At 40.2% G+C, this 15,956-nt stretch overlaps 1 protein-coding gene across 1 annotated transcript in view; it reads left to right on the top strand.

Annotated features, from left to right (window-relative positions):
• Positions 1–15,956, top strand: part of SI (sucrase-isomaltase) — a 414,470-nt gene that overhangs the window by 75,323 nt on the left and 323,191 nt on the right. The window contains exon 2 of the mRNA XM_073674817.1: positions 13,641–13,789. The gene's annotated coding sequence lies outside the window, so the exon portion shown is untranslated. The remainder of the gene's footprint in view (positions 1–13,640; positions 13,790–15,956) is intronic.

The following is a 15,956-nucleotide window of genomic DNA, read 5'->3' as shown; positions in this document are numbered from 1 at the left end:
TGGAATTTTTTTACATTTTTCAGTACATTATGTGGTAAAATTAATGGTGTCTTTAAAAAGTACAAGTTGACCCACGAAAAAACAAGCCCTCATATGTCTATATGGGAAGAAAATAAAAAAGTTATGGCCGGGGGAAGAAGGAGAGGAAAAATCAAGAGCACAAAAACTAAAATTGCCCATGTCAGGAACGGGTTAATTTGCTGTGAAATTTCCATTGTAGAAATTCTGCAAATACATTATGTGAATGTAACAACTAATAGTGGTGGGCACCCTAAATCAGGTATCTATGACTTTGCAGTGTTATCGAAAGAGCTACTCCTCACATTCCCCCATAAACTTTTTACAGAAATCTCTCTGCCACTTATAATGACTTAAAGGGGTTTTCCCATCTCCATGATCCTATCCCAATATGTAGTAGGTGTAGTAACAGTAATATTAGCAAATATCTCCAATTAGAATTGTAGTATAGTATTTTTGATTCACTATCTCTCTTTAATCATGTGCAGGCATCACAGGACCTTAGGTATCCATGGTTACGACCACTAGCAACTAGTTAACTAACTGTGACTTTATCAGTGGACAACTATTATCGAACCACCGCAGCTGCATGTGTCACGGCTGTTAGACATCCGCAAACATTAATCTGGCTTTCTTATGTTTCATTTGAAGTGATGGCTTCATCCTGGCAGAGTAGCCTTTCAGTCCATGTTGATACAGTGCTCTTTTCACTGTGAAAGTTGACACAATTTTACCAGCTTCCGTCATCATCTTCACAAGGTCTTTTGCTTTTGTCCTTCGGTTGATATGCACACGTCGGACCAAAGCACTTTCATCTCTGAGACACAAAACCCGTCTCCTTCCTGAGTGGTATGATGGCTGGACATTCCCATCTTGTTTGTAATTGCATATAATTGTTTGTACAGATGAACGAGGCACCTTCAGGTATCTTGAAATTGTACCCAAGGATAAGTCAGACTTGTGCAAGTCCACAATTCTCTTCCTGATATCTTGGCAGATTTTTTTTGGCTTTCCCATAATGCTACACAAATAAGCAGTGTGTTTCAGGTGTGCATTAAAGTACAACCACAGGTGTGTCTCTAGTTAACTCAGATGTTGCTAAAAAAACTGAAGCTTCCAAACACATGACATCATCATATGGGCAGTCCAGAATTGTTTAAAGACATGGTAATCTTAGTGTATGTAAACTTTTGACTTTGCAGTAAGTAATGAAAATGCCTTAAAACATTCTCTCTCATTATTCTGGCATTTGACAATTTTTAAAAATGATGGTAATCCTAATTGACCTAAAATGGGAAAGGTTTATTCTGATTTCATGTCAGATATTGAGAAAGCATGCATATGTGTCATTTTATATAGTGTATGTAAACTTCTGGTTTCAACTGTATATACAGTACAAACCAAAAGTTTGGACACACCTTCACATTTAAAGATTTTTCTGTATTTTCATTACTATGAAAATTGTACATTCACACTGAAGGCATCAAAACTATGAATTAACACATGTGGAATTATATAGTTTACAAAAAAGTGTGAAACAACTGAAAATATGTATTATATTCTAGGTTATTCAAAGTAGCCACCTTTTGCTTTGGTGACTGCTTTGCACACTCTTGGCATTCTCTTGATGGATTTATATAGTGTGACCCGAGAGAATGTAAAAAAATAAAAAATAAATCTATACTTACCTTCTGATAGCCCCCGGTGTCTTGCTTCACTCGGTGCTGACTGCCGGCAGATCTTGGTACACTGCACTGAAGGACCTACCGACGTCAGCATCGCGTGACCCATCACATGACTATGACCTCAGCGCAGGTCCTTCAGTCCATCGCGATTTGCCGGCAAGGGAGAACGAGCGCACCGGGGGCCGTCAGAAGGTAAGTATCATATTTATTTTATTCTTTTTTTAACAGTTTCTATGGTACCCGGGTCCGGAGGAGAGTCTCCTCTCCTCTAGACCTGGGTACCATCCGCACAATCGAACGCATGGAATGTGCATCTACCCTTGCAGTGATGAGTAATCCATGCGTTCTAATGCAAGTCAATGGCGGCGAAAGCGCAGCACATCCGCAAAATAATTGGTAGTGCTGCATTTTTTTCCGCAATGATAATCCGCAGCGGAAATTTCCCCATCATTGGGGAACATTTTTTTTTTTTAAGCATTTCTGCAGTGTTTTTGCCGCTGCGGAAACGCATAAAAAACGCATCGTGGGCACACAGCCTTATAGTGATGTTTGTAGGAGATTAATAGTGAAGGAAAACTATGCACCTCTGTGAACAGTGTCTGGCAGGAAGTGGTTTGTGATGCCCCAAAAGTCGATTGTCAAAAGATTACAAAACTGACAGACTCCATGTGTTATGAGGGCGGTTGCAAACAACTTTAATATAATGGAACGCAACCGACCCCGGGGTTCGCGATGCAGCCTGGTGGACTGCTGCCGAACACTTTCCGGGTGGAAAGGAAAGCAACCAACTTAAATGTTAAACCCTTCCGTGTTTCTGCACACTGGAACGGGTATAGCACTTCGCTCTATCTCCGTTAGCAGCACGAGAGATAGGCGGAAAAAACTATCTCTAGTCCTGTTACAGCACAGGGACTACAGTGGCGGCGCTAGGATGCTTGTGTGACTATGCCGACGGGTACACGTGCCTACAGCCAGCGTGCTACCAGACTGAAGGGTACTACTCCACGTGGCAAACAGGGGATAGCCATGGATAGGACGTCTGCAGGCTGCTCAGGGTGTTACGCGACTCCTATGGCAGAGCCAGACTGCAAGACGGAGCTACCTGCCTATTTCAACTAGCTTGCCTATTTCCACTACACCAGCCTATGGAAGCTACGTGGAACACAGTCATCCACACATCAGCATCACTGCTCAATGATCAGAGTGCGCCAGAGTCCACCCCCGCCTTAGCAGTAACTGCAGATGTACCAAAGGACAATGTCACATTATATAATAATTTGGAGGGAGAAGCCCCCGAATCTAACACACCTCCTCCAACGGTGGTAAGACCTACTTGTTTTCCCGACTGCTTGGAACCGTTATTAACGGGGTCCTCCACGAGGTGTGCCAATCGGGAATGAGAGGGACTAGACTCCGTCCATGGCCTCAGGCTCCGGGTCAGGAGTCGCGGGTGTGGAAACGGGTCTAGAGAAGGAGGGTGCCAACCGATACTGGGGTCTGGGAAACTCCAGTTCTAATTTGTGTTCAGCATGACGCAAATCAATTCGGTTAGCAAGAGAGATTAACTCCTCCAAGGAGGTTGGAATCTCTCTGGTAGATAGAGCATTTTTAATATGCCCAGCCAGACCCTTCCAGAACACCGGGATACGCGACCACTCAGACTATTCCAGTTTAGCCGCTAGGGTTCTAAACTGGATGGCATAGTGGCTGGCGGTGGCCGAACCCTGGATCAACGCAAGGAGCTTAAGAGCTGTATCATGCGTGATCTGAGGACCTAGGAATACACTTTTTAGAGTCTTAAGAAAAAGACCCGAATTTGCTACAACCGGATCATTCCGCTCCCATAGAGGAGTAGCCCACTCCAGAGCCCTGTGGGAGAGTAATGAGATGACATAACCCACTTTGGCTCTTTCAGAGGGGAACCGTGCCTCCATCATCTCCAATTGAATGGAGCATAAATTAATAAAACCCCTGCAGGATTTACTGTCTCCAGAAAATTTTTCTGGGAGAGCGAAACGCGGTAATGGGGCAGTTGCAGCTGTCACAGCATTTATCGCTGCCGAGTTAACCAGATTGGCTGCTAGCGAAGCCACCTGGGTAGCTACTGCAGTGATATCAGCGACCGGAGCTTGTTCCAGAGACCTAAGTCTGGTCTTCAGTTGCTGTATGTAACGCTGCAGTTGCTGGTTGTCGGCCATGTTCGGCAAGACCCTGGCGCTCTGATACTGTTAGGAGGGTGGCAGCAAACAACTTTAATATAATGGAATGCAAGCGACCCCGGGGTCCACGATGCAGCCTGGTGGACTGCTGCCGAACACTTTCCGGGTGGAAAGGAAAGCAACCAACTTAAATGTTAAACCCTTCCGTGTTTCTGCACACTGGAACTGGTATAGCAATTCGCTCTATCTCCGTTAGCAGCACGAAAGATAGGCAGAAAAAATTATCTGTAGTCCTGTTACAGCACAGGGACTACAGTGGCGGCACTAGGATGCGTGTGTGACTACACCGACGGGTACACGTGCCTACAGCCGGCGTGCTACCAGACTGCAGGGTGTTACTCCATATGGCTGACAGGTGATAGCCGTGCACAGGATGTCTGCAGGCTGCTCGGGGTGTTATGCAACCCCTATGGCAGAGCCAGAGTGCAAGACGGAGCTACCTGCCTATTTCAACTAGCCTGCCTATTTTCACTACACCTGCCTATGGAAGCTACATAGAACACAGTCGTCCACACATCAACATCACTGCTCAATGATCAGAGCGCACCGCCATGTTTGTGGGCGAGCCTTTTAAAGACTAAGCCCTGCCCACCGACGCGCCATTGGTGATGCCACCCGTGGACCAATCAGGCGGTGCCAGGTCACCGTGTCAGGTGGGTGGCAAACCACCAATCACGATCCGCTAGGTCACTGGCATGCTCAGTGTGGCGAATCCTGCACTTAGACTCCAAAAGCCCTGTCTCCCTCCGCAACCTATGCTTAACATTGCTAGGCACACATACCCAGGAGACTATCTGTACATCTCGTGGACCAGCTAGGCATTGGGGCTGATGATGATGCTGAGCAGCATCAGCCCTGGCTGGACTGAAATGGGAAACCACAGAAGTCTCTGGACCCATTTCAAATCCAGCAACAGACCAACACCTAACACAATAGATGGAAGGCTTATGACTGTTAAAAAATATTTGTCATAGATATTTAAAAAATGTCAGAATTGTATGTTTGTACATGTTAAGTTATTTGCTAATTATACTGTTTTTAATAGATGAAAATAAGCAATTGAGATGGGAAAATGAACATTTTTCATTTATTTTCATAAAAATTCTGCACACTAATAGTTGCCCAATAATTCTGCACACAAAGATTGTCTCCTAAGAAAGACAAAACCTCACTTTTTCATTCTTAGGTATCTAGGTCTCAGGGTTATTAACTTTTTGGTTTGACCAAAAGCACTGTAGTTGCTCAATAATAAAATGAATAATCAAAAATACAAATTGCATAATAATTGTGCACAAAGACATACTAAATTGTTATACATACACAAATATTTAATAAAACTTCTAAATTAATTTACATTTTAGATTGAATTTAAGAATGAATCTAATGGGAAGTCTACCTTTGAAGATTATAGTAAGATACATCTATTAAATAAAAGTGTTCCTCAAGGAGTAGGACTCAAGCTAATTGGGTTTGTATTTCATTTAAATTGATCCAAATCATTTTAATTAGCAACACTTTGTTCTAAGCTACACTTTTCTTTCGACTTTTTTTTTACTTTTAGAAAGTTGTCTTTAGAATTCCATATTACATTTTTCTTTTGCCAGCAATTCTGTTTTTTGGGAGTTAAGGGAACTGTCAGTGTGAAGCTCTTATTAGGTAATTTTATTTTCTATGGCTTCCATTCCAGTCTGGAACATTCAGTAGTTTATTAGGAGCACAGACTTGGCTGACCTTCTGACAGGAAGAAAAAAATGATAACCAAGCTTTTTCAATTCTAAAGCACAGGTGAATTTTTTAGACCACTTCTTGTGTTGTCTGTTTACATGATTGGATTGTCTATTTGAGCGCTCATTTAAACTAATCAAAAGCCAACAGCAATACATAATCAGAAATGCAAATTGCGCACATTCAGTTCCGATTGTTCAGATAAGAGAATTAAAAATCTCTTCTGAATTCATGCTCAGGGAACATGATTTATGGTCACATGAGATCTGATGAGTCAATTATTTCACCATTGGCAGTGCAAAATGTTCTTAAGCCCTTATCTATCTATGAGAAACAAGACACATAACTATCCTTTGGAAATCGTATTTTACCTTATTTATTTATATTCTTAAGATCTATTTGGAAAGATTGATGATTCTGATTATTGTGAACAAGCATTCCTGTCTAATCAGGCCAGCAATCAGTGTGTTATGGATCCGGGTGGTGGAACCTCTGTGCTGCGGTGCAAGGAGGAACCAGAGGGGCGTAACTAGGTATCAACTCGGAATGACCAAGGTCGCACGGCGGCTCAATCGACTCCTTGAACCAGGGAAGGACCGAGCAGAGGGAACAGGTGCTACTCTGGGCCAGTCCTTGCATGAGAGCAGGTGACTCCCACAGGTAACTGGCTGGAGCCTCCGGGTAGGCAAGCTGGTAGGCACGGCAGGTAACTGGTAGGAGCCTCCAGGTAGGCTGGTGGGTAGGAACGGCAGGTAACTGGTAATAGCCTCCAGGTAGGCTGGCTGGTAGGCATGGCAGGTAACTGGTACATTCTCTGGGTAGGCAGGCAAGCTTAGCCCATAGAAAGACTGGCGGGTTTGGATCGTAGGCAGACCGTCGGGCTGGAGAGTAACCTTGGCTGGCGGAGACAGGTAGTCAGGCTGGCGGATGGAACTGGTAGTCAGGCTGGCGGACTGGATTGGTAGTCAGACTGGCGGACTGGACTGGTAATCAGGCTGGCGGACTGGACTGGTAGTCAGGCTGGCGGACTGGACTGGTAGTCAGACTAGCAGCGGGACCTGAGGGCTGAAGCAGAGTTTAGAACACAAAGCTAAAACCTTGCACGGGCACCTCCATTTTGGAGGAGGTGCCTTTTATATGAGAAGTCCTCCGGCCATTGGCCGGGGACTCCTTAGGACGGCGCGTGCGGCCCCTTTAATAGGGAGGGAGCGCGCGCCCTAAGCACAGTGCCCGGGAAGCTGCGCGCGCCGGCAGCAGCAGGAGAGCCGGAAGACACCGGGCCGAGAGCGCGGCGGTAAGGGTGACGGCGTCTCTGCCTGTCAGGGGGCAGAGATGCCGATGCTACACAGTGAGTGTGTAAAATGCTTGTTCATGGTGTAAGATTATATTTAAGCAAGCTTAAAAATCACTGTTTTTGGTAGCACATCACTCTATACACAGAATGATTATGTTATCATTCTGTCTTCATGAAAGTACGGTTTTCCTGTCTAAATGCAGGCATGTAACCAATTGACAGTCAATTAATGGCCACAATCGGCCTGTCTAAATACAGCATCACTCTTACTGAGACTAAGTTTGTACGTCAGTGTTTCAAACAAACAGCATGAGGGTGCAATATATAGTGTTTTCTGTCAATTTGATATGCAAACCCAATAATCATGATTGGTCCGCAAAATAGAACAAATTAAAAAGTTCCTTCCATTTTTTTTTAGCAGACAATTGGTTAGTAAAAATAGACATGCTGTAAAAAGATATAGACTGTAAAGTTTTCTATGTTATCCATAAACATGTGTAAATGTGGACTTAATGATGTATTTTCTAGACTACCCCAGTGAATTCATCTATGTTTCATTTTATACTACTTTCTTGGCTAGTAAATACAGCACACATGAAAAATGGATATATCACACGTGAAGCTATAACATAAAATCTCTCTTCTTTTTGTGGAAAAGCAGCAAATAGCAAAAGACATTACGCTGATCCTTCCATTTTCAGAGAAAAATCAAACCACGTTCTTAATGACAACCAAAAACATCCAAATGACCCTGATCAAAAGTTCACATACCCCAGTTCTTAATACCGTGTATTGCCCCCTCTAACATCAATGACAGATTGAAGTCTTTTGTGGTAGTTGTATATGAGATTCTTTGTTTTCTCAGATGGTAAAGCTGCCCATTCTTCTTGGCAAAAAGCCTCCAGTTCCTGTAAATTACTGGGCTGTCTAACATGAACTGCATGCTTGAGTTCTCCCCAGAGTGGCTCAATGATATTGAGGTCAGGAGACTGAGATGGCCACTCCAGAACCTTCAATTTGTTCTGCTGTAGCCAATGACAGGTCAACTTGGCCTTGTGTTTTGGATCGTTGTCATGTTGGAAGTATCTGCTGATAACGTGCTGCATTCATCTTTCCTTGAACTGTTACCCAGTTTCCCGTGCCTTTGTAGCTCACACATCCCCAAAACATCAGCGATCCACCTCTGTGCTTTACTGTAGGAATGGTGTTCTTTTCATCATAGGCCTTGTTGACCTCTCTCCTAATATAACATTTATGGTTGTGGCCAAAAAGTTCAATTTTGGTCTCATCACTCCAAATTACCTTGTTCCAGAAGTTTTAAGGTTTGTCTCTGTGCTGTTTAGCGTATTGTAGGAGAGATACTTTGTGGCATTTGAGCAGTAATGGCTTTCCTCTGGTGACTCGACCATGCAGCCCATTTTTCTTCAAGTGCCTCCTTATTGTACATCTTGAAACAGCAACACCGCTAGTTTTCAGAGAGTCCTGATGTTATTTGTGGGTTTTTATTTGCATCCCGAACAATTTTCCTGGCAGTTGTGGCTGAATTTTTTGTTGGTCTACCTGACCGTGTTTGGTTTTTACAGAGCCTCTGATTTTCCATTTGTTAATCACAGTTTGAACGCTGTTGACTGGCATTATCAATTCCTTGGATTTTTTTTATATCCCTTTCCTGTGTTATACAGTTCAACTACCTTTTCCCGTAGATCCGTTGACAATTTTTTTGCTTTCCCCATGAATCACAATCCAGAAACCTCAGTCGCTGGATGAAAGATGCAAGAGTCTGTCTTGATCCCAGAAACTCATTCAGCTTTTATGGACACGCACTGATTACAAGCAAACAGGTTACAGGTGGAGATGTTACCTTTAGTAGCCATTCAAACCCATTTGTTTCAAATTTTGTGCATGTTATCAGGCCAAAATCACAAGGTTATGTGAACTTTTGTTCAGGGTCATTTGGATGTTTTTGGTTGTCATTAAGATTTAAAATGAGAAAACACAGTAGTTTGACAATAAATGGCTTCACTCAACCAATAACCATGAGTGGAGAAAAAGTTTTTTCCTTATCATTCATATTCTCTGAAACAAGGCTAAGAAAGGAAAAATTCTGCCAGGCTATGTAACCTTTTGAGCACAACTGTAGATGCAGAACAACCTGACATAGACAATGGCAACCCTGGCACACACTGAAAATATGTTTTCTCCTGATGTGCCTAGCGTCAGTGGAAAAAAATCACTTTCAGCAGAAGACTTCATCTACTATAAGTTCATGTTCAAAACTTATAAGTCTGCTCTCCATCTGGCCAAGCAATCTTACTTCACCACCCTTCCTTCAATACAAAACTACTCTTTGAAATTTTCCACTCCCTCCTGAGTCTTAAAGTACAAACCCCCATCACCATCCCCAGTGCTGACGTTGTGGCCGCTTAGAAAGAAGAAATCAACCATACCTTTTAGGACATTTTCACGTAATACCATCAAAGTTTGTATTCTTCACAAACCTCAAGTTAAGTTTTCACCTTTGAACCTGTCACAGAAGGAGTTACCAAGCTCCTTGATTCGTCTATCTCAACAACATGCACCATTGACCCTATTTACTCACATCTCCGTCAGTTCCACTCATTGGCTATCACTGCCTACCTAACTGAAATATTTAACTTTTCTTTCTTTCTTTTGGAATCTTTCATTCCTCATTAAATCATACCATCACACCATGTACTTAAAAAAATACCTTGACCAGAACTGCTCTGTTAAGTACAGATCTTGCTCTAATCTTCCTTTCGTCTCTAAACTCTTTGAACACTTGGATCACTCTTATCTAATCCACTGTCAGACAGAGCCGGTTTTAGACAAAGTTGGGCCATGGGCAAAAGTTTAAAGTAGCAAATGCTAATCCATATTGCACCATCACAAAGAAACATTTTGGTTGCATTTATATGCTCTGAGTTCAGGATGTTAAACGAGCGCGATCGACAATATTCATGTCGTTGTTTACCGGACTCTTCACACCGGCTGAGGAAGAACGATGGTCACAGAATGATCACTAATAGATCAATCTTTCCCCATACAGTATTATGTTATCAGCAGCGCATCTTCAGTTTACATCGGGTGATGTGCTACTGAACACAATGATTATTTGTTCCAGCATAAACAATCCAATCACCCAATGAATGAGCAGCTCGTTCGTTGGGTGATTGCTGACATGTTTACACCTATGAACTCTTGTCAGCACTGCCAGGATTTATTAATGCGAATGCTACACACACAGTATGTGACACACACATTGTATGTTACACACACATATGTATATACATGTAGCACACGCACATGTATATACCGAACACATACACACATATGTACACAATGAGCAGATTCATGCTTACAAAAACCACATACATACAGGCACATACATGCATGGAGCACAAACATACAGAAACATACAGTGGAAAAAATAAGTATTTGATACACTAACGATTTTGCAAGTTTTCCCACCTACAAAGCAAGGAAAGGTCTGCAATTTTTATCATAGGTACACTTCAACTGTAAGAGAAAGAATGTTGAAAAAAATCCAGAAAATCACATTTTATGATTTTTACATAATTAATTTGCATTTTATTGCATTAAATAAGTATTTCATACAATAGAAAAACAAAACTTAATATTTGGTACCGAAACCTTTGTGTGAAATTACAGAGGTCAGATGTTTCCTGTAGTTCTTGACGAAGTTTGCACACACTGTAGCAAGGATTTGGGCCCACTCCTCCGTACAGATCTTCTCCAGATCGTTCAGTTTTCAGAGCTGTTGATGGGCAATATTGAGTTTCATTTCCCTCCAAAGATTTTCTATTGGGTTCAGGTCTGGAGACTGTCGAGGCCCCTCCAGGACCTTGAAATGCTTCTTATGGAGCCACTCCTTAGTTTCCCTGACTGTGTGTTTTGGGTTATTGACGCAGCCATGACCCATCTTCCCTACTCTTAGGGTAGGAGGTTGTTGGCAAAAATCTTGCGATACATGACCCCATCCATACTTCCTTCAATACGGTGCAGTTGTCTTGTCCCCTTTGCAGAAAAGCAACCCCAAAATATGATGTTTCCCCCACCATCACTATTAGGATGGTGTTCTTGGGGTTGTACTCATCCTTCTTCTTCCCCCATACACGGCAAGCGGAGTTGAGACCAAAAAGTTATATTTTGGACTCATTTGCCCACATGACCTTCTCGCATGCCTCATCTGGATCATCCAGATGGTCATTGGTGAACTTCAAATGGGGATGGACATATGCTGGAATGAGCAGGGGAACCTTGGTGCCTTGCAGGATTTTAATCCATGGCGGCGTAGTGTGTTACTAATGGTAATGCTTGAGACTGTGGTCCCAGCTCTCTTCAGGTCATTCATCAGGTCCTCCCATGTAGTTCTGGACTAATTCCTAACCTTTCTCAAAATCATTCTTACCCCATGAGGCGAGATCCTGCATGGAGCCCCAAACCAGTCATTTTGTGTTTTTTCCATTATCTAATAATTGTGGCAACAATTGTTGCCTTCTCACCAAGATGCTTGCCTATTGTCCTGTAGCCCATCCCAGCCTTGTGCAGGTCTACAATTTTGTCCCTAATATCCTTAGACAGCTCTTTGGTCTTGGCCATGGTGGAGAAGTTGAAGTGTGATTGATTATGTGGACAGGTATCGTCTATACTGGTAGTGAGTTCAAAGAGGTCCAATTAATACAGGTTATGGGTGCAGAGTAGGATGGCTTCTGAAAGAAAATCTAAAAGATCTGTGAGAGCCAGAATTCTTGCTGGTAGGTGATCAAATACTCATTTTATGAAATAAAATGCAATGTAATTATTTAAATTAATCAATGTGATTTTCTTTTTTTTATTTTTAGATTCTGTCTCTCACAGTTGAAGTGTACCTACGATACAAATTACATTCTTTGTAGGTGGGAAAACTTGCAAAATTGACTGTGTATCAAATAGTTATTTTCCCCACTGTATGTGTGACTTTATAATTTCTTTATTGTCTGTACATGTTCTTGCTTAATTGTAAAGTTATGCAGAATATATTGCAACTATATAAATAAAATATTATAATTAATAATTTGTAAACAATACCCTCTGGTAATTAAACATTTGTTTATAGGCCACAGTAAATAAAAAGGTGCCTTACTTTGAAACTGTGTGGAAGATGGAAAAATTGGAATGCTCAGGAGAGCAGCAGGAATTAAACAAAAGCAAAAAATTAGCCGTTTTTGTCCTGGAGACAGATCTTCTTTAAACACAGTGTGACTTAAGTATGGAACATAGAAAACATATACAGTATGTTGCTATCCACAGGTGGCAGTTTTTAAATAGTTTTCAATTTTTAGTATTTCCTAAATTACTAGGAAAATAAAAGGAAATAGGAAATAAAAAAGAATTAGTAATACAATTGTTAAATTTGGATTGTAATATTACTCAGTGGTTGATAAAAAAGAAACAGTCAAAATGGAAATAAAATACAGAGTTTGAGAGAGTAATATACTTCATGTTCCCCAGAGACTTGGCATTCTTGTAACAAGCTGTAGATCAGGAAAAGTGCTGTATAAAACAGGTAGTAGTTCTAGTAAATAGATCGGCTAGTGAGATAAGATAACAACAGATTCAGAAGGTTGAGATTTTTTTTATCAGGATATTTCCTAAAGACTAGTTAAAGAAGCACTCCTGACAAAATTTGATCCCCTAAACCTTTCTAAATATGTCTGTAATGAAGTCAAGTTGTATTAAAATTTGTACCCATTGCTGTCTCCTTGATATACAGTGCCACCTTGCTCATCTTCTAGGTCACGTGACTTCGGCTGTGGCCACACGGCCATTGATTCTCTCATGAGAGAGATAGGACAGATTATGCTAATGTCACTTGTATCAAACTTTATCAGAAATTGAGCCGAGTGTCACCTTATTGTGATCTGATTCTCTTGCATGAAAGAATCACAGCAGAGGTATGGAGAATATGGAGAACTTAGCTTCTCCATCTTCTCCATTCTCTGTGTCTGCGGTCATCAGACTGCACTCAGGTGATATCCGAGTACAGTACGATATTTTACACGCACCCATAGAGTTGAATGGGTGAGCATGATCTCATTATAGGATGCACCCACAGCATCCTGTTTTCTCATGCTGGATCGGCCTAGAAAAAATATCGAAGATTAGCACTGCCCCATACTATAACATTGGGCAGAGTGCAAATAGATCATTAAATGAATGCACCTTTTTTTAGTTTCTAAAGCACATATTCTACTATTACCCCCTTTTCACAAAAGTAATAATTCTTTCCACATTATTAAACTTTAATGTCTGCCTAGTAATGCAGAAATATAGGATTTGAGTACATATGCATTTTAACAGTCAGTTCAATAGTCTGAAACAAATCACAAAGGAAATAATAATGGCAGCAAAATTGAATGTCATGCAGATTTAGGGGTGAATTGTTATTATTTATTTCCAGAACAATAAATCCAATTGACTGAATCCCTAATTTATATAAACCAGACTAAAAATAATATAATATTGAAATTATTTAAACATCAAATAACACAAAGAATTTCCCTCAAAAATTCCATTTAGGTAACTTGTTTACTCCTTTAGAGTGAAAGATTATTAACTAAAAGGCCTATCTATGACAACATTTTTCCATGTTAATGATTTTTCACATTCATTTTACAGATATATTATCACTAACTGATTATCTAGCACACTTGGCCACAAAGAATCAGCAAATAGCCTCGGGAGTATAAAAGCAAATCTCTCAAAGTTTAAAGTTCTCTTCATTTGGTTGAGCAGCAGAAGAGGAAGGGAAGACACAGCTTCACACAGTAAGGATCATGTTCATTATTATAAAAATATAAATGTAGATAAACATGCAGAAATATACATTTAAATGTATAGAAAAATATACTTTCACTATCCTAAAAAATATCAAAGCAGAGTACGAGTAATTCCTGTTTCCATTAAATTATGCATTTGATGTTATTCATTACTTAAACAAAAGTTAATTGCAAATCAACTTGTATCTAAATGTATAATAGTCAGTCCTGCCATGTTATAATATAATTAAACAATTTTTTTTTTTTTTTAATTCTGTCTTCGTTAGTCTATATTCACAAGTCGCCGATTTGTTTTTGAGTCTCACTAATTCTAGTTTGAGTGCAGATTAATTTCTTATTTACTAGCAGGATGATTTGTGTGACACGTTCAAATATTGAATCTTGGGTGTTCAATAATCAATAAATTGATTACTTGTTGATATGAAAGTATTGCCAATTTTGTTCAGTAAATTGCCATTGCAGTAAATATATTAAAGGAAACCTAACAGCTGACCAATGCTGCCCGATCCACATATCAGCATGTATCAGGCACTTGCTCAATGATTGCAGCACTGTATGTTGGACTCTGAAGCACTGTGATGTTCAAGAGAAAAATGTACCTTTAAAGCCTGTGGGGACCAAGCCACATGAGTGACTAATTAAAACGGCCGGTCCCTGGCGGCTTCTTTTCAACTAGTCGCCCATGTGACTTGTTACCTGGCATCTTTTAAAGTATATTTTTTGCTGAAAACAATTATACAATCAATGCATGATCTGATGGTTACTGCCTGTGGATCGGACGGCATTTATCAGCTGTAACATTCCATTTAATGGTTATTTTCTAAACTGTAATAATGATGTCTTAAAAGTGCAACAACAGAATTAAAACTATTGTTTAAATTGGACTTAACTTGTTTATTTGGATTGCATTACTTGTTTTCTATTTTGACACATTCTATAGTGCAATTTTGAATTTTTAGTAGGGAGCAGATTTATTAATGTGTTTATGTCAAAAATATAAATCAAATGACAAATATGGCCCTGCCATTCTTTGATATAGAACTTTAATTTGAAATGAATTGCCAGATGGGACATAATATAATATATTTTACCAGTTGCACCAATATATGCAAAAGTTTTTTTTTCCTCAAGTGTTGGACTTTGCTAAATCTTTGCGCCAAAATTTAGATGCACAAAAATAATCTAACTTAGGGGGGGTTTCATGGCTACAAGGTATTTTTGCCCCAGACAGATTAATCAGATGGTACCCCTTACCAAAGTCTTCTTTGGTTTTCTGGCTGCATTAAAGTGAATGTGTCACAATAGTTACTTATTTAATAAAATCTCCTTTGCCCTGGCTTTTTTAATAGCAGACAAAATTGTCTAAACATGTTCAAAATTAACCATATTCATTCATCTTGATTTCATGTAATAAATTTGGCTCAGTTTTTTTAAATTTGCATTATCAAATTAAGTTTGCATTGTCAAATAGATGTATTTAGCTTGCAAAAAAGAAGGCTAAGAGGAGACTTAACAGCTGTCTGCAAACATCTGAAGGGATGTCACAGTGTAGAGGGATCATAATTATTCTCATTTGCACATGGAACCACGAAAAGAAGTGGAATGAAACTGAAATGAAGAAGATACAGTTTAGATATTAGTAAAAACTTTTTGACAGTGAGAGTGATCAATGAGTAGAACAGGCTGCCACGAGAGGTGGTGAGTTCTCCTTCAATTTGAGCTCTTCAAACAGAGGCTGGAGAGACTTCTATCTGAGATAGTTTAGTGAAATCTACATTGAGCAGGGGGTTGGACACGATGACCGGAGGTCTCTTCCAACCCTAACTTTCTATGATTCTATGAAATGGTGCATTTAGACTAACAGATTATTGGCAATGAGAATTGTTGGGAATACTTTTTTCTAAATGCTCATTCATCAGGTGAAATTATTTTTAAGCTTGCTTAAAAATTATAGTTCTTGGCAGCACACTGTCCTGTATAAAGAGGACATGAGTTGCAGAAAACAATGGCATTCTATGAGCACAAAATAATTATGTTAAAAATGTAGTCAACCTGTTCAAAAATGCTTTTAAATGACCACCGATCTGCTTCTATGTAGTCGATAGGAGATTACTTAACATCTACTTGTCCATTCTTTTAAATGCACTCTGAGGAT

The sequence above is a fragment of the Phyllobates terribilis genome, unplaced genomic scaffold, assembly GCF_046119375.1.
Source record: "Phyllobates terribilis strain yellow unplaced genomic scaffold, ASM4611937v1 Scaffold_3__8_contigs__length_932513732, whole genome shotgun sequence".
Classification (NCBI taxonomy): domain Eukaryota; kingdom Metazoa; phylum Chordata; class Amphibia; order Anura; family Dendrobatidae; genus Phyllobates; species Phyllobates terribilis.
This window is presented reverse-complemented; position numbering and strand designations above follow the sequence as displayed.